This window comes from Saccopteryx bilineata, chromosome 4 (assembly GCF_036850765.1).
Source record: "Saccopteryx bilineata isolate mSacBil1 chromosome 4, mSacBil1_pri_phased_curated, whole genome shotgun sequence".
Taxonomy (NCBI): Eukaryota; Metazoa; Chordata; class Mammalia; order Chiroptera; family Emballonuridae; genus Saccopteryx; species Saccopteryx bilineata.
In genome coordinates, this window is record NC_089493.1 from 10,659,836 (window position 1) to 10,682,502 (window position 22,667).

The 22,667-nt window shown below is 56.6% G+C and overlaps 1 protein-coding gene across 2 annotated transcripts in view; it reads left to right on the top strand.

Annotated features, from left to right (window-relative positions):
• The first annotated feature begins 22,218 nt into the window (after positions 1–22,218).
• ASB2 (ankyrin repeat and SOCS box containing 2) overlaps positions 22,219–22,667 on the top strand; it is a 42,639-nt gene continuing 42,190 nt past the window's right edge. The window contains exon 1 of one of the 2 annotated variants that reach the window (XM_066276197.1): positions 22,219–22,526. The gene's annotated coding sequence lies outside the window, so the exon portion shown is untranslated. The remainder of the gene's footprint in view (positions 22,527–22,667) is intronic. The other variant, XM_066276196.1, reaches the window with a different exon arrangement.

Genomic DNA, 22,667 nt, shown 5'->3' on the forward strand with positions numbered 1-22,667 from the left:
TCAGATGTCTGTAATTTTAGTTGCTAATAGCAAAACACAAACCAAAGCAAAGATGAATGAAATACCAGAAGGTGCTAGCTAAATACTGAGCCCCATGCTCCATGCTTGTAAAGGATTAGTTCAACTAATCCACATAGCTGTTGCTGTTCTTGTTGTACAGATACAGAAACCAAGACCTGAGAACCTGCCACAGGTCACGTGGCTGGCACTGACAGGCCTGGGTTCCCTGGCAGGCTGGTTCAGCACCTGTGCCCTTCTCAAACATGGTGGCATCGGCCTCTGTGGATTCCCTAAGATGACCTCAAAGCTCCAGTCCTGCACCTAGGATGTGACCACAGACAGGACAAGCTTCCTGAGGAAGCTACATACATACCCTTGGGGACTTTCTCAATGACCTTAATCAGATAGTCATCAAAGAGCTTGTGCTTGACGCCTCTCTCTTCAGCTTCCTCTCTGCCTGTGGAGACATTGTGGTGACATTGTGAGCCAGACAGGAGCCCGTGGTTGGGAGGCTCCCAGACTGTGACTCCTTGAGAGACCACCCTCTGTGGTCTCCTGCTCAGAGCTGCGCTGGCCGGCTGTTACCCCCATCAGTGGGCCACCGACTTCAGTCTCTCCACCCTCATTTTACTGCTGAGCAAACTGAGCCACGAAGGAGTCAGAGGAGACCTGGGTCAGGCTGCGAGGAAGGGGTCCCAGGAGAGCGAAGCCGGATCATTTCGGCGTGGGGGTCCACAGTGCCTCTCTGGGAGGCTGAGCAGGAAGTGGCGGCTGAGCCCCTGCCAGCTGGTGGCCTGGCAGGTGTTGACCTCTCTGCGCCCATCTGCAATGGGGGTAATGAGAGACCCTCCCTCACAGGCTGGCGGGGACGAGGCCTGGAGAACCTGGCAGGTGTTGACCTCTCTGCGCCCATCTGCAATGGGGGTAATGAGAGACCCTCCCTCACAGGCTGGCGGGGACGAGGCCTGGAGAACCTGGCAGGTGTTGACCTCTCTGTGCCCATCTGCAATGGGGGTAATGAGAGACCCTCCCTCACAGGCTGGCGGGGACGAGGCCTGGAGAACCTGGCAGGTGTTGACCTCTCTGTGCCCATCTGCAATGGGGGTAATGAGAGACCCTCCCTCACAGGCTGGCGGGGACGAGGCCTGGAGAACCTGGCACACTGTAAGCACTCAGTCTGAGGTCAGGGGTCCAGCAGCCCCTCGAAAGGAGACAGTCACATGGTGCTGCCCAGCCATGTCTGGCTCTCAGGGGATCCCTAAGCAAGAAGGGTTCAATAAGTGCCACCCTGGGCCTAGTCGAGGTCCGCAGTCAGGGGCAGAGGGCAGAGTAGGACCTGCCCCGGCTAGCTGGCTAAGCCGGCAGGTTGGGTATCTCTGAGTGACAGCAGAGTGACCCAGGACAAGCTACTCTGCTCCTCAGGCCCCATTTTCTCATCCACATAGTCCTGAAAAATGCAGGAAAAAATAGTATTTTCTTATAAACACCGCATGGGCCCTCTGATCCACAGTGCCAGACCTGACGGGCCGGGAGCCCTCATAGAATCAGGTGGAAGGGTTGGGCCTTTTTAAAAAATTGCTCTGATACATCAATTAGCACCAATTTGGGTATTTGTGGGCAGCCTAACACTGAAGAGCCACGAGGAGAGGGGGAGAGCGAGGACCCAGGGTCTCCACTCAGAGCCCGTGGCCACCTTGCAGGGTGACTGTAGAGGCGCTGGGCTGGCAGGTGCACAGTGACGGCCACCCACAGCCCTGCCTTCTCGATGGACTGGCCCAGGTGTGAGCACAAAGGACGGGGCCAGCGCCCCATGCTCCCCACAACCGCCCTCCCGATTTACTCCCGGGCATCGCTCTCCTCCTCGTCCACTCCCCGGCCCGGCGTTTCAGCTCAGTCCCAGCCATGTAGTCCCCTGCAGGTGGCACTGACATGAGACAGGGGCACAGTGAGGCCTGGAACAAGTCGTACTTGGCCTGGAGCTGGCCGAGTTCCTGTAACAGCACCTGCAGGTATCTGTCCTTGTCATCAGTGCTGCTCAGGCCAGACCCCTGGCCTCTGTCCACGGCCACTGGCATTGCCCCTCACCATCCTAGGCCACTCTGGAGGATGAGGGCCACGTGGGCCTGTCAGGAAGGAGATGGATGGTGACAGTGGGCCCGTCAGGAAGGAGATGGATGGTGACAGTGACAGCAACAATCAGGGCAGCAGCTTTGTTCTTCTGATGTTCCTGACAGTCCTTGGGAGCCAGGGGACACTCCCACTTCATAGAAAAGGAAACAGACTCAGAGAAGGTACACGACCAGCTCAAGGACATACAGCAGAACTGAATGGACTAAACTTGGATCTGGGTTTCATTAAATCCAAAGTCTGGGGTCCCTGAGCTGCACCCCAGCTCTGGAAGGGTCAGATGTGTTCCTCGGTAGCAGCATCATGGCCTGCCACTCCACAGTGGGACGGCCCCATCCCCAAGTCCCAAGGTTCACCAAGATACCAGGGACTCCCAACAGGGGCTGGTTCCCATGGCATCCAGGACAGAGTCTTAGGGTCAGAGCCGAGGGCTGGTTCAGGAAGCTGCTCACGTACAGAGCAGTCATCTTTGCCATCCATCTCTACCCACCGTTCCCTCCACCCATTTATGCATTGAACCGACGTCATTCTCGGCGTATACTATACAGAGCTTATCGAGCTAGAGTGGAGACCGAGACAGACATTTGAACAAGATCGTGGTCAAGCTGGGAAGGTGGTCTAGTTAGCAGGTGGTGTCAACCCAGCCTTGCAAAGTGCTCCTGGGCCATTCGCCTACGCCTAGCTCCCAGGTGTGACCAAAAGGAAAAGAAGGTCTCCCTAAACGCGCCATTCACTGGCCATCTCCTGGGCCAGCCCCAGCACATGGGAGGAGCAAGGACAGAAAGTGAGGGGCTCCGTGCTCTGCGTTCCCAGCCCCGAGCATCAGACACACGCACATGAGCCCAGGGTGGAGGCGGGGGCCTCGTTGACTCTCTCACGACTCCAGGAGCACAAAGCCACAACTGGGTAGTGACGTCACAATCCTGGTTTCTGTCCTTGCAGGATCCACCTGCGGCGGGGGGGCCAGAGGCTCTGTGGTTTTGTGGTCCTCCCCACCCCGCCTCCCTGCCTCCGTTCCCAGGGAGAAGCTCTGGAGAAGCGCTGGAGACTTTAGGGGAAACTTGGGCTATTTCTATTCTTTCTCTCAAATTTCGTCACCTGTGGGCAAGGTGGGGTCATTCTTGATGCCCCATTTTGTGGGCTGCCCCAATTTCCTGGGCCTGTCCTGGGTCTCTCCCTTTTACCTCCTTCTACCTGATGTTGGGGGGCCGCAGCTGAGGCACTCAGCAACCCATGAAGGCACAGCCTCTTCTCCACGGCCTGAGACCATGCCTGGCCCAGAGCGAGGGAGCGGGCAAGCTGAAGGAGCCTTCAGGACCTAAGCCTGGGCCCTGGCCCTGCCTTACGGGTCAAAGACGGAGGCTGGACTTGCCAGGCCCCGGGCTGGGGCTGGGACAAGGTGAGAGGGTGGGCACACTGAGACCCGGGCAGGGCAGCTCCTCCATCGAGGGTGGGCGCACTGAGACCCGGGCTGGGACAAGGTGAGAGGGTGGGCGCACTGAGACCCGGGCTGGGACAAGGTGAGAGGGTGGGCGCACTGAGACCCGGACTGGGACAAGGTGAGAGGGTGGGCGCACTGAGACCCGGGCTGGGACAAGGTGAGAGGGTGGGCGCACTGAGACCCGGGCAGGCAGCTCCTCCATTGAGGGTGGGCGCACTGAGACCCGGGCAGGGCAGCTCCTCCATTGAGGGTGAGCGCACTGAGACCCGGACTGGGACAAGGTGAGAGGGTGGGCGCACTGAGACCCGGGCAGGGACAAGGTGAGAGGGTGGGCGCACTGAGACCCGGGCAGGGACAAGGTGAGAGGGTGGGCGCACTGAGACCCGGGCGGGGCAGCTCCTCCATCGCCCACTCCTCTGTCGCTGCCATCATGGCCCCGCCTCAGTGGGCAATGGATCCAGCCCCTGCCAGCTCAGGAGGTCTTGAGCAGGTCCCCAGGGGGCTGTCTCTGTCTGACCCTCCATGGTTCTGGAGCCCATCTTCAACTGAGAAATGAAGGCGAGTGGAGCCTGGGTCTGGCCTTGGGCTCCGACAGGGCAGGGAATGTTGGTGCAAAGGAGGGAAGCCCAGAGGCCGCGCTACCCAGAGGGTCAGAGCCGGTCTGGGGCCAGGGCTGGGGAGGAAGACTGGAGTTTACAGTGTCTGAGGTGGTTCTGGAGGATGAGAATGAGTAAAGAAGTAAGGCGGGAAGGGCATTTCTGGCAGAAGGAACAGCAGGGACGAGGGTTTCAGAGGCGCAAAGCTACATGCATGGCCTGTGAGAACTGTATGTAGGCAGATCCCTAAACCCAGAAGGGGAAGGTCAGATGGGCGTGGTTTGGATGTGGCTGGAGAAGCTGTCAGCAGTAGCCAGTGGACGGCCAGACTCTCCGGCTGTCTGCAACAGAAACCCAGCGGGCTACTCTGGGCAGAGAGGGCGTCTGAGAGGGTGGGTGGGAGGGAGGGCGTTGTGGAAGGGTGGGAGGGAGGGTGTGAGGGAGGGCAGAGAGTCAGAAGGAAAGCTACAGACCCAGGCTGGGATGGGACAGGGGCCCAGGGCACCTCAGAGATTCAGGAGGCAGAAATTCAGGGAATACTTCCAAATGACCCCTCTCCAGCCTTCCATCCTCAAGCATCATGGGCCTTAAAGAGGTCCCCCAGTTGGCTGAGCCTGGGTCACGTGCTGGCCCCTTGGTTTGACTGACAGGCATATCGTAGGAGGCTGTCACATCACGGGGCTGAAGGTTCCCAGAACAAAGCCAGGACCCACTGGCTGGAGAAGGAGAAACGGAAGCTGAGCTCACCACGTGAGGCTCAGATAAACCAGGCCAGGAATTTGGGGTTTTACCCTGCAGTCAGTAGCCTGCCGGGTTCCTGCGGAAGGCGTGGCCTGGTCAGCCCCGCACTGCGGGGTGTGCTCCGGGCTCAGAGTCGGTGCGTGGCGGAGGCCGGAGCCCAGCCGTGGAAGTGGCGAGCCTTCCTCGGCACAGTTCTACACACTTTCCCTGCTGGGGTTCACGCACTACGGCACACCCGCAAGGCAACGCTCTTACTTCGCAGACGGGGAAACCGAGGCCCCCAGAGGCTCAGGAACCCGCCCCAGGTCTCAGTGTCGGGAGATTGCGGAGCTGAGATGTTGATCCAGGCGGTCAGACTCCAGAAACGTCTGGGCGGCCGAGCGGCCGGGATTGGAAACAGATCCAATGGGGGCCCTGCCGTCAGGACCCCAGTGGAGGCAGCTCGCGGGGAGTCCCCCAGTAGCTCGGCCCGAAACCTTTGACCTAGCACAGCCACGGGCAGTGGCTGTGGGGATGACTCGCTTTCCAGCGAGGGTTTTATTTTGGCCTGAAATGTCCGGCGCGGTGTCCGGAGTGCACTGGGACGGGCTGGGAGCGAGGCTGCGGCCGCCCCTGCAAGATGGTCCCTGTCAGGCCCCGAGGAGAGACGGAGAGACGGGTCACATTACCAGGGACCGACCCCTGTCAGGGGTTTACTCTGCCGGGCCCTTTGCCTGAAGTCTCCCATTTACTCCTCAGAACAACTTCGCGGTGGTGGCAGCCTCGCCCCATTCTGCAGACGAGGAAAGGGAGGGCCTGCAGGTGAAGGGACTTGCCCAGGGCAGGCGGCTCATATCGGGTCACAGGCTGGCAACCTGGTTTGTAGGGCAGCGTAGAAATGCTGGTTCCCTATTCCGAAAACTAAGAATTTCAAGTCAGCAACAGCAGAACAGGACACCAAATATGGGCTCTCCCCAGCACAGGCCCCTGCGCCTGCACATGTGCGGAGCAGGGATTTGAACCCGGCTCTGCAGACTCCGGTATCTGTTCTTCAGCCTCATCCCACTCCCTCCCCAACCTACCATCTCTGTCAGAGCCCTCTTCACTGCTCTGACTCTTCCTCCTCCTCCTCTTCCTCCCCCCCACCCCTCCCCCTCCTCCTTCCTCTTTCCTTTCCTCTCCTTCCTCTTCCCCTCTTCCTCCTCCTTCCCCTCCTCCCCCTCCCTTAACCCTTCCCCCTCTTCTTTCTTCCTCCCCCTCCTCCCCCCTCCCCCTCCCCTTCGTCCTCCTCCCCACCCTGCCCCAGCAACCATAGGTCCCACCCCCTGCTTAGGGGAGGACGCAGGTCTTACTGAGAGGAACTTCAGAAGAGAGAAGACCAAGGCTGAGGGGGAGGCAGGGACTGCCAAGGTCACACAGCTGGTGAGGGGGCCGGGTCTCAGACCTCCCAGCCCGCTCCTATCCCCTGGGCTTTCGGGAGAGACCCGAGGCAGGGCTGTCTGCGGAGACAGCTGGGAACCTTGGAGCTGGGAGCCCGCTTCAAGGGCAGAGCCACAATTAAATGGCAATAGACTCCCCCATCCTCTTTCTCTAAAGCCGTAACAAGGACTCCTGGGGCTAGAATTTGACCCCAGAGCTGGAGTCTCACGACACAGCAGAAAGATGGGCCAGCCCAGGCCTCCAGCCCAGAATTCCAACCCGGACTGCCTGCAGCCCCAAATGCCCCCTCCGAGGACGCGGCCAGCCTTCCCCTGCAGTAGGTGATGCTGAGGGTGCAGAGTAAGTCTGTGGGGCCGGGCGAGACTACCAGCTGTGTGACCTGTGGGAAAGTACCTAACCTCTCTGAGTCTGTTTCCTAAAATACAAAGTGGGGATAATAACACCTAGGATTAAATGCGATAATCCATGAGGAACATTCTTAAAAAATTAACCTCTGTTTGTGTGCGTGCATGTGTGCGTGTGTGTGCATGCTTGTGTGTGCGTGCATGTGTGTACACGTGTTTGTGTGCATGTGTGTGTGTGTGCACACATGTTCAGAAGAAGGTCTAGATCAGTGGAGCAACCTGGTCCCTACCGCCCACTAGTGGGCATTGCAGCTTTCATGGTGGGTGGTAGCAGAGCAACCAAAGTATAAATAAAAAGATAGCTTTAACTATAGTAAGTTGTTTTATAAAGATTTATTCTGCCAAACTTAGCGAAAATCCGACATAAAGTACTTGGTAAGTAATTATTATTATAAGCTTTAACTTGCTGTAACTCTGCTTTATAAATGTTATAAAGTAAAGTTACTTCCCTACTTTATAAATCACCATGACTGTGGAACCGGTGGGCGGTTAGAAAATTTTACTACTAACAGATACAAAAGTGGGCGGTAGGTATAAAATGGTTGACTACCCCTGCTCTAGAGGGTATGAATTATAAACTTCGCAGATCCTATCTCGGGCAGGGGATGAGGGGAAACATCTAGAACGGCACTCTGAGAAAAGCGAGCAGCACGGGCCTGCCACGCAGCCGGCAGCCGGTCAGCCTTAGTTTTGTGTTCTGCCCTCCGTTCTCTCTCCCTGCGGAGGATCACAGTGACGGTGACCCCCTGGCACTGGACCCTTCCCTGAGGGAAAGCCTTGACAGAGAGAGGGGCTGACGCCAGGGAGCCCTGTTGCTGGGTCTGGACCCCAGGCGGTGGTCGGGAAAGGGTGGGAAACTGTGGAGCCCGGGGCGGGTCTGAGTGGGCCTGGGGAGACAAGCATGGGCTATTTCTCCTGCTGGAACTTTCCTAAGACCCGACACTGCCCAGCTCCCCTCAACCCTCCGCCGAGACCGACTCTCAGAGATCTCAGAGACCCGACACTGCCCAGCTCCCCTCAGCCCTCCACAGAGACCGACTCTCAGAGATCCCAGAGACCCAACACTGCCCAGCTCCCCTCAGCCCTCCACAGAGACCGACTCTCAGAGATCCCAGAGACCCAACACGGCCCAGCTCCCCTCAGCCCTCCACCGAGACCGACTCTCAGAGATCCCAGAGACCCGACACTGCCCAGCTCCCCTCAGCCCTCCCAGAGACCGACTCTCAGAGATCCCAGAGACCCGACACTGCCCAGCTCCCCTCAGCCCTCCACTGAGACCGACTCTCAGAGATCCCAGAGACCTGACACTGCCCAGCTCCCCTCAGCCCTCCACCGAGACCGACTCTCAGAGATCCCAGAGACCTGACACTGCCCAGCTCCCCTCAGCCCTCCACTGAGACCGACTCTCAGAGATCCCAGAGACCTGACACTGCCCAGCTCCCCTCAGCCCTCCTCTGAGACCGACTCTCAGAGATCCCAGAGACCTGACACTGCCCAGCTCCCCTCAGCCCTCCACTGAGACCGACTCTCAGAGATCCCAGAGACCTGACACTGCCCAGCTCCCCTCAGCCCTCCACTGAGACCGACTCTCAGAGATCCCAGAGACCTGACACTGCCCAGTTCCCCTCAGCCCTCCACCGAGACCGACTCTCAGAGATCCCAGAGACCCGACACTGCCCAGCTCCCCTCAGCCCTCCCAGAGACCGACTCTCAGAGATCCCAGAGACCCGACACTGCCCAGCTCCCCTCAGCCCTCCACTGAGACCGACTCTCAGAGATCTCAGAGACCCGACACTGCCCAGCTCCCCTCAGCCCTCCCAGAGACCGACTCTCAGAGATCCCAGAGACCCGACACTGCCCAGCTCCCCTCAGCCCTCCACTGAGACCGATTCTCAGAGATCTCAGAGACCCGACACTGCCCAGCTCCCCTCAGCCCTCCATGGAGACCGACTCTCAGAGATCCCAGAGACCCGACACTGCCCACCTCCCCTCAGCCCTCCATGGAGACCGACTCTCAGAGATCTCAGAGACCCGACACTGCCCAGCTCCCCTCAGCCCTCCACGGAGACCGACTCTCAGAGACCCCAGAGACCCGACACTGCCCAGCTCCCCTCAGCCCTCCACCGAGACCGACTCTCAGAGATCCCAGAGACCCGACACTGCCCAGCTCCCCTCAGCCCTCCACCGAGACCGACTCTCAGAGATCTCAGAGATCGCCCTCCTGCCATGGGTCCAGGAGGAGACAAGTCCCAGGCCCAGGGCCCAGTAAGCTGTGTTGTAGCTGCTGCTCCCGTGAAACCCCAGCCTGGCTCCTGCTCCCTCATCCTTGCTCTGTGCTGGACAAGGTGTCAGCGAAGCCCGCTTGTTCTGCTTCCAAAACCGGTCAAATCCATCCTCTGGCCCAAACCCCGTCTCTCCAGCGTGGGCCAGTGCCACAGCCTTCCCTGGCCACCCAGCTTCTCTGTCCCCTGCAGACCATTCTCCACCCAGCAGCCAGAGAGAGCTCTGCTTGAAGTGTAAACCACATCTCCTCATTTCCCTGCCCGAAACCAGTGCTATGCAGGTAAATATGATAATTAACCACCTTGCCGTCCAGAGGACAAAGCCATGATTTGTGACACTTGCCATTTCCTCTGGTGTAAATGTTCCCAGCAAGCTACTAATATAGTTAACAGCCTCTGAAGATTTGAGAGGTGGTTTTCAAGAGCTGGTATGTGTTGTCTGTAGCATGCCACTGGTTTAAAATCCTCCAGTAATTAGACATGAAGGTTAAACCCTGGCTGACCAGACCCTGAATGATCAGGCCCCCACCTTGGCTATTCTTCCCACACTGGTCTTCCTCTGCTCCACCCCAGGACCTTTGCACCTGTGGTTCCCTTGGCCCAGAGCACTGTTCTCCCAGCCCTTCCTAACGCTCTCTACGCTTTCTCATCTTTCAGGTCTCAGCTCAGATGCCACCATCTCGAGATGGCCTCTCCTGACATCCTAAGCCTCCCTGACTCCAGCTTACTGGTCTCCCCTTGTCTGTGTCGATTTACTCTGGATTGTCTCACTCTTACTGGAATGTGACCTCCAGAAGGATGAGGACTGAGGTACACAGCAGGCGCTCAATGGGTGTACTGGTACAAGCAGAGATACACAGCTTTGAGCCTGAGTCATGGCTTCCCCACTAACCATCTTTATAGCCATCAATGAGTCAATCTCTTTGAGCCTCGGTTTTCTCATCTATAAGCTGGTAAGCTGGGGACAATAGTGTCCATGTGACAGAGCTGTGAGGACCTAAAAATGACATGCAGGGAGGGGCAAAACTAGGTTTACAGTTGTGACCACATGAAACAGTTTTTCTTGTATTATCATTTATTATATTATTTTCCATAAGAACAACTGTAAACTGACTTTTGCCCCGCCCTGAGTGTAAGGTGCTCAGTACAGTGTCTGTTGTCAGTAGGGCCTCAGAAAATGAGAACACCTCTTCACTTGTATATATTCAGCGACAGCAGCTCCCTCCCTCCCATGTTCCCCTCTGGGCCACTCCGACAGCTAAAGCATCTGCCCCTCCTTATATCGAGTCCAGCTATGTCTCTTTATCATGTCCCTCCCTCATCCTAGTTCAGTTATCCTAGTTCAGTGTTTCCCCACATGAAGTCTCTGGCTGTGTGTGTGTGTGTATGTGTGTGTGTGTGTGTGTGTGTTAGAGAGAGAGAGAGAGAGAGAGAGAGACAGAGACAGAGGCAGAGAGAGACAGATAGAGGGACAGATAGGGATAGACAGGAAGGGAGAGAGATGAGAAGCATCAATTCTTCATTGCAGCACCTTAGTTGTTCATTGATTGCTTTCTTGTATGTGCCTTGACTAGGGGGGCTACAGCAGAGCTAGTGACCCCTTGCTCAAGCCAGTGACCTTGGGCTCAAGCCAGCGACCTTGGGCTCAAGCCAGCGACCATGGGGTCACTGGTCATGTCTATGATCCCATGCTCAAGCCAGCAGCCCCACGCTCAAGCCAGTGACCTCGGGGTTTTGAATCTGAGTCCTCCCTGTCCCAGTCCAATGCTCTATTCACTGCGCCACCATCTGGTCAGGCCGGAGTCTCTTGCTATTATCACCACTTATTAATGTTAGACTCATAGAGCCACATTTTACCATGGCAGGAATACCAAAGGCAGACGGAACCTCCCTCAGCAGCTCCTCTTCAGTCATGAGCCTTAGATGAGTCCCTGAACCTCCCTGAGCCTCAGCTTCTTCCTCTGTGAAATGGGGTTGACAAGAGTATGTAACTCAGAAGTAGCTGTGGGATTAAATTAGCTGATATACACACACACTTAGCACCTGGCACATACTGAGTGCTCAAAAAACGTCACTATGATTTCTATTATTCTGCCTCGTCCACTCCCAGGTCCAACCTTTGGGCTATTTTCGGGCCCATGGTTGTTTTTACCTAAGGCCGGGCCCTGTCTTGAACACTCTCCAGCCAAGCTAGAAAAGGGGCCAGTTCTGCTGGGTCACTGCCCCCCCCCCCCCAGCTCTCAGAAGGTGACTGAGCGCTTTCCAAAGTCTCCTGGGAACTACCTGGCCCTGGGTGGTCACTCCATCCACTGAGCTTGGTGGGTGGGGCCTCCAACCCCTGTGACATTAGCTGCCCAAGCAGGGGCTGAGAGTCCCCAGCTGGGGATACTTCTGCCAGCTCCCTGGGTGACCTTGACCCAGCCCTCTCCTTGTTATCATTTCTTAGGGAGTCCTGATGTTCTTAAAAATGCTGGCGATGGTAGACGAATGCAGCCAAGGAGACCCACAGGGGCAGCAGCGCGGAAAGGGGAGACCCAGAAGAGCACGGTGTCCTGGGAGCCAGGAAGAGGGGTCACGGGCGGACCGATTCCTAACCCGCCCCAGTGCCCCCAGACGGCCGTGTGACCACGCGCAGCCTCCACTCCTGTGATCACGTCACCTTTCACGGTAAAAGGATTCTGCAGATGTAGTTAAGGTTCTGATCAGTGGACTGTGAGAGGGGGAGACCTCCTGGTGGGTCTGAAGCTGCCTGTGAGCCCCGGGAGCACCAGGCAGTGACTGCGCCCTCAGCTGTATCCTAGGGGCTCAGTACAGGGCAAGGCCACATATATATTTAGTGGGCACCCTGTGAGTGTCGTTAAGTGAGCAGGTCAGGGTCTCTAGTCAAGAAGCTGCAGACCTGGGCTCCCAGACCCCTAGCCAAGTGCTCACGCTGGCCACACAGCTGCCCCCAGGCCCTGTGGCCCTGTGTGCTATTGGGTCAGGGCTCAGATGACAGACACGGCTGCAGGCTGGGAGTGGACCCCTGCCCTATCCCTGCAGGGTACCAATTAAGAGAGGGAATTGAGTGTCCCATGCACATTTGCAGAGAGCAGCAGACACTGTGAGTGCCCTGCTCAGTCCCCCACCCTGACCACTCCGTGCACAGCTCCAGACTTCCTGCCTGCACCTGCTCGTCTCACCCAGACCCCCTCTGCACATGTGAGCAGCCCTCAACCACCACCTGAGGGGGATGTCTAAATACCCTGCGTCTCTCTTCCACACGGCGCCCGGAGTTCCCTGCAGCTTGAGGCTTCAGCTGCCCATGCCCTTTATCAGCCGACTTCCCTCCTGTGTCTCACTTCTTTTCTCCCCTGCCATGTATGGTGGGATCTTGTCCCAAACCCACAGTGTACACTCACATCTCTGTCTCAGGGTCTGTTCCTGAGCCAGGAATCCAAACCGAGCACTGCAGCCTCATATCTCTAGGGCTACCAGAGGTCCCCTTCCCCTGCGGCTACCAGAGGTCCCTTCCCCTGCGGCTACCAGAGGTCCCTTCCCCTGCGGCTACCAGAGATCCCCTTCCCCTGCGGCTTCCTCAGGTCTCCCCGAGTGCTGCTATTTCCTGGGCAAGAGGGCCTTCCTCCTGAGAGCAGAGCTGGGAGAATCCCTCAGCCCGCCTGCAGGTAGGGGTGCGGGGGATGCGGTGCCGGCCAGGATACCCTGAGAGCCCCGCCTGCCACTTCCAAGCCTGGCCTGTAGGAACCTTCCAGGCGCCATTGACCAGGCTCTTTCCTCTCCCACCGCCATGCAGGCGAACACGGGGACCTTGGAAGTCGCACAATTAGAAGATGGCAGAGCTGCCACGGAAGCAGCCTGGGTCCCTGAGTCATCACGGTGCGGAGAGCCACTTGCCGATAAAGGATCCCGGCTGTGTGTACATTGGCAAGGGAGAGAGATAAACTTTTGTGCTTGGACCGCTGTTGTTTTGAGTTTTGTTACAGCAGCAAATCTTTACTAATTCAGAGGGTGAGAGGCCGGGGCTTGGAGGTGGGCAGACCTCAGCTCAGTCTTGACCTTGTTTCTTAGTGTCACAATTAATCTCATTGCAGACTGCCCTGGAGGAATGACTGTCCCTGTGTTACGGATGAGGAAATTGAGGCTCAGACTCACATGGCTAGGAGGTGCCTGGAAGGGAATTCAGTCTGACTCCAAACCCACTTCACAGTTCGTGGAAGGGCTCCAGGTCTTCCAAGCCCTCTCTCTCCAGAGGCACTTGTCCTGGCTGCCGGCCCCTCCAGGGCTCTGCTGTGACCTCAGAGGTGAAGCTGAGAATCCTGCCACAGTGCTGCCAATGCCCAAGCCTTTTTATGTGAGCAGGGACCTGGAATGCCTCTGCCCACGGCCCTGGGGGCATTTTAGGGGCTGATGCCAGGCAACTGGGGAGATGTCTGAGTCGATCTCATCTCCTCTGAAGGCTATGTTCCTGCCCCCACTGCCCCAACGTGACGAGGAAGCAGCCCCTAGCTCCATCGCCGCGTGGCACATTGTAGTGTCTTCAAGCCCACCGAGTCCTCCGGTCAGGGGTGGCTGGAAGTGCCCCGTGACCCGCGAGACATGAGGACACCATTCAGGCACCCTGTAAATGGGATCACTGGATTTAGAAAGAAAAATACAAGATACCCAGGAGGATACAGACGCCCGACCAGCACCAGACTTCCTGGGTCAGAAATCAGGTCACGAGACACTGCAGCCTGGAGATTATCTTCAGGCCCCAACAGTCCCTCTCGGGGACATGCGGACCAGCAGACACCTGATCCCTGGGCTGGGCATTGCTGCTAATTATAGGCCCAGAGCGGACAGCAGGCCAACCAAGAAGGGGCACAAAAGAGGCCCTATATCAACAAGAAAAGTCAGGTCTCACCCCCGCAGCCCCGGGGCTGCTGGCTGTGCCTGTCCCTGCAGGGCGGCCGCCCCGGAGCACCGCCCTGGCTGGTGGCAGGCGCGGGTGTATGTCCAGGTCACACGCTCCACCAGGTCGGGCCAGGGGCTATGACAGTGCAGTTTGGAGCTGATGCGGGTCAGTTTCAATGGCACCAGAAAAATTGGGAAGTAAGGAAGGAGAGAAAAGAATAGAGAGAAGTAGTTTAAAACTGAAGCCCTGTACTAACAGAGTGAACTTTGAAGTGCCCTGGGAGGGGAGGTTAAACGCCAGGATTCAGAGACTCTTCCAAAGTCATTGTTATCCTATTTTTTTATTTCCGGATTTGAAAATGTTTAAGTAAGCCCTGGTTGATCATTCCGTTGATTAGAGCTTCATCTTGATATGCCAAGGTTACAGGTTCAATCCCTGGTCAAGGCACGTACAAGAGTCAACCGATAAATACACAGATGAGTGAATAGCAAATCGATGTTTCTCTCTCTCTTCCTCTCTTTCTAAAATCAATTAAAAAAAATTTTTTTAAAGAAAATAGATAAGTTTGCTTTGAACTCCAATTGATTTACAATTTGAGTTTTTAATCTCACAAAGCACAGATATGTGGGTGCAGCAACGTACGGTGCTCAACCTGGTTTTGGCAACTACGCAATGCAGCCCCTTCCTTCTTTTCTCAGGGCTCCAGGCGGGGAGAAGGTTTGCACAGAACTTTCCAGAAGGGCCAGGACCGGCACCTTACATGGTAGGCCTAAGCTCTTTTTTAATACATCAAGTGCTTCTCACCCCACGTGTGCACACACATGTACACCAAAAAAGAAATGGAGATCTTTTTAGAAAACAAGAGACTTCAACAGTTACTTAGTGTTTTTTTCAGACTTGTTCATTTGCCAACTGCCCTGCCGACGGGTGGATTGCATTCACCTCTTCTCCTGGCTTAAAGAATGTAAGCTATGTGTGTGCAGAGTGCATGTGATCTAAGCACCATCGGTGCACGTGGGCATGTGTGTGTGTGTGTGTGTGTGTGTGTGCGCGCGCGCGCGTGCGCGGGTGAATGCTGAATCACCAGCTTCCAGCAGGGGGCCCGGCCCTAGCAGGGCTGAGACCCACCAGGGCCCCCCCTTTTCTGCTTAATGGAGAAACTCCAGTGACCACTGAGGCTGTTCTCTCTCCTTTGCTCAAAGAACGGCTGCATTTCTTTCTGCTGGTGACCTTCAGGGCTGGTTTACAAGCCCTGTTCAATGAGCCAGCCCTGTGACAGTCACAGGCATTGGAAATCCAAACACCCAGCCCTCCTGACAGCAGCTCTTCCTGAAATCCACAGCCACCCTCGGGGATGGAAGGGCCCCCCCTCCACCATTCCTCCCCTCCTCCACCCACTCATTCTACTCCCACCACACCCCACTCCTCCTGCCGGGCTTTCCTCACGGTGGCCCCGTGGACATTCAGACCATTCATTTTGTGTTGTGGGGTGGTGGGCCTGTACATCGTGGGCCAGTTAGAACATCCCTGGCCTCTTCTCACTCGATGCTGGTAGCGACACCTCCAGCTTCAGTTGTGGCTACCAAAATAAAATGTCTCTAAGAATTGTCAACTGTCTCCTGTGGGGAAATTGTCCTCAGTTAAGAACCATTGTGTCCAACCAAACACCATCCCCTCCTCTTCTGTCAGGATGTTTAAGGTAATAATGGTCTCTACCGTTTAGAAGTCTTTATTCTACTACATACATATATAATATATATTAACCATTGCAACTTTCCTATGAGACACAGGTACTGTCATTTCCCTCCTGTTTTATAGATTAGGAATCCAAGGCTCAGAGAAGTTAAGTAAGTTATTCAAGAACACACAGCTGTCATGTGGTGCAGCTGGCAGGTGACTCCAGTCTGGGCTCTTAGCCACTGGGCTCCGCAGGGACATTGGGGGCAGTCACCTTACCAGTGAGTCTGTGCTGGGAGCGACCCCAGCTTGACCTCTTGAAATGGGAACAAGGAGACCCAATGGCATTGACACCCTGGGACTGTGGTCTCAAGCTGTTCACCAGGGCTCATGGTCTATTACAAACCACAACTTCCCCGCCCCCTAACATTTCTGGGCGTCGAGCATCTTCAATGTGCCCATGAGGAAGTCCAGCCTGTCCTCTGGGCTTGTCCCCCTGTGGCATGGCGGGGCCCCTGCCGATGGCCCCAGCACGGCGGGACTTAGGGGTCTACGGCATGAAGTGATTATCAACCACTGAGATCACACTGTGAGCCCGGTGGGAGCTGCAGAAAAACACCAGCGGGATTTCTGACAGCTGTGGCCTCCGCAGAGCCATGCTGAGCCCCCCTCGCTCCCCAGGCTTGGGCTCCCCGTGTTTGGGACGGCCCGCTGGAGCAGGTGAATCCAGGGACCTTCCAGTCTGACGTTCTTTGTCAGGTCTGCGTGGGGCAGAGGCTGTGCGGCCGGAAGCGTCACCATCCCTGAGGTCAGGAGAGTCCCACCCAGAAGGACCTCAGTTCCTCCCCGCGGACAGAGACCCCTCCCTCGCAGGATGGCTGTGCGTGTGGCCAGCCACATACTGGGAGGGGCTGGTATGTCACATCGGGGTGTCTGCCCATGCGTCCCCACCCCTGGCTGTCAGGACCCCAGTCCACCTGCTGTGTGCCCGGTGGAGCCCCACACCCAGGACCCTGGCCCTCCCTCCAGAACAAGCCCAGGGCCTTGTCCGGAGTGCCAGGTCTGGCTGACACCTCTACAATGTCACATCACTGGTGGTTTTGGGATCCCTGGGGAGCGAGGCCAAGGTGAAAGCTGGAGCCTGAGCACAATCAGCCCCCCTTCAGCTGGCTGCCGCCACACAAGTGCCAAATGGGTGACAGCTGTCTCTCTGGGGCAGCGACTTCGCTCGCCATGAGCTCTGTCTCCAGAGCCGCTGGGCAGACACTGCATTCCTGAGGCCTCTGCCTTCTCTCCACCGCCGCTACGGAGGGCACGGCCTACCTCCCGGCCCAGCTCTGTCCGGGTGCGAGGGGCCGGCCGAGGGTTGGGTATTCAGCAGTGTCCCGCAACCAGGGGCTGATCCCTAGGGAGGAAGGCGGGCCTGCTGCAGGCCCATCTCGTGTGAGGGAGGACTTTTCCCCCAGCTCTGCTCTGAGCACATCTATGTGCACACACAGCCTGCACCCAGCAGCTAACTCAGGCACGGGCCACTCAGGGTTCCACTTTGTTCCCAAGTTCCCAAGGGTGACTCAAACATGGCGAGATCAAACCACACAGGGGCCAAGTGACCCAGCTAGTCCACAGAACCAGCAGCCTCCAGGTCAGCTCAGCCCAAGGCCTACGGGACACCTGACTCACAGGAGATGTCTCCTCCACTCTATGGCCCTTGCAGGTGGCTGGTGGGGAGGAAGAGGTCCCATGCAGCCTGACCAGGCGGTGGTGCAGTGGATAGAGCGTGGGACTGGGACATGGAGGACCCAGGTTCAAAATCCTGAGGTCTCCGGCTTGAGCACAGGCTCATCTGGTTTGAGCACAGCTCACCAGCTTGGGCCCAAGGTCACTGGCAAAGGGTCACTTGGTCTGGTATAGCCCCCAAGTCAAGGCACATATGAGAAAGCAATTAATGAACAACTAAGGTGCCACAACGAGGAATTAATACTTCTCATCTCTCTCCCTTCCTGTCTATCTGTCCCTATCTGTCCCTCCTGTCCCTCTCTCTGTCTCTAGGTCTCTGTCTCTCACACACACACACACACACACACACACACACACACACACACACACACACACAGGTCCCATGTATGTGCTTAGCCCTGGGTGGACTGTTTGAACCCTGGGATCTCGTTTAAGCCCCGGAGCAGCCCTGGGAGAGAGGTGTTGTCACTGCCCCAGCTCAGAAGATGAAACTGAGATTCTGGGGAGGTTCAGAGCTGTTAACAGGGTCCACAACAAGCAGGGACCGAGCTGGGATGTTCTGACACCAGTGCCCATGCTGGAAGCAGAATGAGGTGGTGCTAACTGTGATTGCACCCGGGTGGCATCTCCCAACAAGGAAGATGGTATCTGCACAGGGCTGGCCATGCATGCCCCCAGCATGTCCCCATCAGGCCAGGACACCTCCAGCGGCAAGGCACTCACTGGAGAAAGCCAGAGCTCACAGACAGACAGCACTGGGGCCGTGGTTTTCTGCTGCAGAAGCCCCCTGACCTGGGGCCGAAGCCCTGGAGCGGACTGCGGAGATCTCACCCTGCGCCTGGGGCAGGATAACTCGGTGCTGGCGGTCGGGGACGGTTCGAGATTCCCAGGAAGGGGCAGGGAGCGGCACTTAGGGCACGAGACCATGATGTTGGCTGAGGCTCAGCTGTCTCCTTCCGTCCCGCTGCTCCACCCTGGTCACTCTCATCTTAAAGGTCATTCCTGACCCAAGAAAGCCTGGCCAGCTGCAAAAAGCCCCATGTGCCACGATGGAATTTGCACCTCGGATCTGCTAATGTTGATGAAAACCCTGATAAGATCCCGCTGATCCAGTGCCTGTGGGTGTTGGAGAGAATGGGGCCCTTGGCAGTCCCCAGGGACCCTGCTGCTGTGACCCCTCCATACAGGGCGTCCCAGGCATGAGGCTGGTCTGCCTTCTCCCCACCAGAGGGGTGATGGTTACACCCTCACTCTGTTCTCCGTAAATGGAATCGCTGTCTTCTTCCCCAGGGAGTTTGCCTTGGCCCCTGAGCTGGGAAGTCGAGGTGGGTGGGTTCTGAATGTTCTAGAAGAAAGACATTGTCCGTCCACCACACCCCACAGGGCACAGGGCCCGTTTTAAAGGAAGGAGGAGGGAGGAGCCCTCTGTGTCTCCCAGCCTCCCCGGACTTGGGGCTTTGTCTGCCCTCCCCACCCTCGCCACCTGCCATCTGTCTCCCCCGCACTGCCACCCCCCCAGCACGCTGCTCGGAGCGAGGATCAGTATCTTGTCTGTTCCCCTTCATCTCCTGAAACCAAAATAAACTGTTATCCAAAGGCAGCCAGGGCTGGGGGCCAGGAGCCAAGGCTGCGGGGTGCTTATTTTAGCGGGTAACATTCCACCGCTGGGTCAGAGCGGCCCCAGCACTTGGCAGGGACCCACATCCCAGATCCCGCCACCCTGTCCCACCCCGCCCCCTTCACGGGAAGAGGAGTCACCATCATAAGGATAATGTGCAGGGTCTGGCCGCCTGTGCAGGCCCTACCAGGTGTGGGGCTCAGCGAACTGCCACCCCAGCACGCATGCGCACACACACACATCTTTATTCGTGGGAATTCAGATGAACTTAAACATGAAGGGGAAGCCTGGGTGTGTGTGTGTGTGTGTGTGTGTGTGTGTGTGTGTGACCAAGAACCAAGCTGAGGCTGGAGACAGCGCCCCAGCCCTCCCCAGTTCAGACCCAGGAGCTGTGTGGCATGTGTGTGAGCACATCCATTCAACAGTTATTTAATGAGCCCCCACCATGTGCCAGGCAGTGTAGTAGGCACTGACAGATAGCAATGAACAGAAAGACTATGCTAGAAGGGAGAGACAGGCAGTGAACCAGCGACAAATAAATCTATAATAGGTGAAGGGGGCTAGAGAGTGAGGGAGGGTGGGCACTAGCCAGGACGGGGTTAGCAGCGCCTTCCAGGGCCGCGTGTGAGTCCTGGGGGCTTTCCCAGGAGGGTCAAGTTCTTCTTCTTGCGCTCCTGAAGGGTGACCAGTTGTTTGGTTTCGGCCTCTGCATCAGTCCCTCATTTACCCTTTTCTGTCCCTGTAAAAACCCTCCTTAGAGGCCCGTTCCACAGGACCACCTTGGGGACCCTGTCCAAAGTTGGGGACCCTGGGAAGGCTCCAGAGACCACTGAGGCCAAGGCTTCTCAATGTAATTTGTCACCAGGGACGTGCAAGATGACACCACTAGTGTCCACCAGAATGGACAGTATAAAAAAAGGTGGAAAATACCGAACATTGGTGGGGACATGGAGCCCTGGAACTCTCACCCGTGGCTGATGGGGGTGTCAGCTTGCAGCCGCTCGGGAAACTGCTGGGCCGTCTGACCAGAGCTGACCATGCAAGACCCGTGGCCCAGCGAGGCCCGTCTGAGGTGTCTGTGTGACAGCAACGGGCACACATACTCAACCAGAGGACATGCACTTGAAGGTTCACACTTGCCCCAGACTAGGAACTACCCAAATGTCCGCCAACAGCAGAATAAATAAGCCGGGACCTAGTCATACCATGGCATACTACTCAGTGATGAGAAGGAGCGACCCATAACCGCTCGGAACAGTGTGGGTCAACGTCGCTTATGCCATTGAATAAAAGAAGGCACAGGTATGATACCATTGGTATAAAATTCAGATCGCCCTGGCCGGTTGGCTCAGCGGTAGAGCGTCGGCCTGGCGTGCGGAGGACCCGGGTTCGATTCCGGCCAGGGCACATAGGAGAAGCGCCCATTTGCTTCTCCACCCCTCCGCCGCACTTTCCTCTCTGTCTCTCTCTTCCCCTCCTGCAGCCAAGGCTCCATTGGAGCAAAGATGGCTCGGGCGCTGGGCATGGCTCTGTGGCCTCTGCCTCAGGCGCTAGAGTGGCTCTGGTCGCAACATGGCGACACCCAGGATGGGCAGAGCATCGCCCCCTGGTGGGCAGAGCGTCGCCCCTGGTGGGCGTGCCGGGTTGATCCCGGTCGGGCGCATGCGGGAGTCTGTCTGACTGTCTCTCCCTGTTTCCAGCTTCAGAAAAATGAAAAAATAAAATAAAATAAAATAAAATTCAGATCAACCTGCGCTGCTAGAGGTCAGGAGAGTGGTTCCCTTGGCAGGGGGTGGCAGGGGTGGAAAGATGGGGACATGAGGAAAAGGAGGTGCTGGGGTGCTAGTAATAGTCTCTCTTAGATTTAGAGACTGGATGTGTTCAGCTTGTGACAATCGGTGGAGCTGTTCACTTATGATACATGTACTTTTCTGTGGGTGAGGGTGCATTTTACTTGAATAAAAAGTTTTAAAAAGTCAGTGTTGTGTTCGAGTCTTGTCTCTGATGAATGAAACCAGAGCCTCTGAGGTTGAGGCAGGTGTTCTGATGTACAGTCAGGGCTGGGACCTGCCGAATTAGCCCAGTTTGTTCACCGTCAAGGTGAGCGACCTGGGATGTCAGCTGATGGGCCGACCTGTCTTTGTCTCAAGCTCTGTGGCCCTGTACCCACAGCACCACGCCTCCCGACTGGGCTGAGGTAAGTGCCAGAGGAAAGCACGCAGTCACAGATTTGTATTTGGAGTCCTGTAGGGCCCTTGTTCTGCCCCAACATTTAGATTCCCCCTTCCATGGGGAATGGAGCTGTGGATAAAGCACTGGCTTGCATCACGCAGGTCTGGTTCAGATCTAAGCCACCACTTCTACACTGTGGGATTGTGGACACACTCCCCGACCCCTCTGAGTCTCGGTTTCCTCGTCTGTGAAGTGGGGGGACGATAGCATTTGCTGGGAAGGCTGTGCGCTTGCGGCAGGACGGTGTGGCACTTATTAGTCCAGTGCGACTGGCCAGCCCCTCCTCCGCTGCCCACCCCCAGTGTGCTTTCTGTTCTCTCTGTCGTTCCACTCACCATTTGGCCGCCTGGTTTGCAAAAGCTGAGTCTAGACATAAGTCAACAAGATTTGGAGAGCGAGTTTCTCCAGTTCTGTCGACCTTAAGAGGTTTGTCTGGACCAGGAGGGGGAGGCAAGGCAGAGGGCCACCTGAGAAGGCCAAACCTGGGGAGGGGGCTGTGTAGATACAGAGAGTAGAGGGGTCTACGCCCGTCTCCAGCAGGGGCCCGTGGAAGCGGTGGGTCCAGGGACGCACTCCCAAACTTTTTATTGCTAAGAAAAATCTCTAAACAGTAAAGAGAATCCAACAGCCCTTCTCTGCCTTTCCCTTGTACCCCCACCATGTCACCTGGTCAGAGAGGGGCTGACATTGAGCTGACCCTGAGGGGCAGCCCATCCACAGTGGTCCAGGGGGACTGTCCCAGCTAGGGAGAGACACAGTTCAGCAGGGTCAGAGTAGCCGGGACGAAGCCCGTCCTTCATCCTTTATTCTCTCCATCACCTCTCTTCATGTTCCCTCTTTCTTCATCCTCTTTCCTCTTCCCATCTCTCCCACCCTTTCTTTCTCCCTTGTTCTATCTTTCCCTGTCTCTCTCTCTTTCACCCTCGGCTTCTCTCTCCCCTCTCGCTCCCTCCTGGGCAGTTCCAGAAACATACCCATATATGGCCTCCATGTCAAGGATCCCGAATGATGACGTCACATGAGAGCCACCGCTCCAGGATGCTCTGTGCAGCAAAGTCCGTAACGGATGCACCCTGGAGGAGCTGAAGGCAGGACCACAGCTTCCTCGGTGCAATCTCCAAACAGGAAATCTGAGATTCACAACATCTTATAGTTTGGCTTGCCATCATTGGTCATGCGGTGGACCCGAAATAAACTCCCTGCTTCAAAGGAGAGCGTTTCAGAGCTGCCAGGCAGAACGGCCAGAAGCTCAGGTCCAGGGCAGAAGGAACACTCAGGGAGCATGTGCTGAACTAAGACACTCGCAAGAAAATCCTTTTTATTACCCCTGAACGGTCCCATTGTTTCAGAGCCTAAAGGTAATGCTTGCTTTCAACTTTCTTATGCAGACCTTGAGCGACACTGCTTGGCTGGCTTATTCGGAACCTCTCCTAGTCAAACTACTTTCTTGCGTCTTCCTCTCTCTCCCGTTCGCTGGAGTTATATAAAGCATGCTGGTG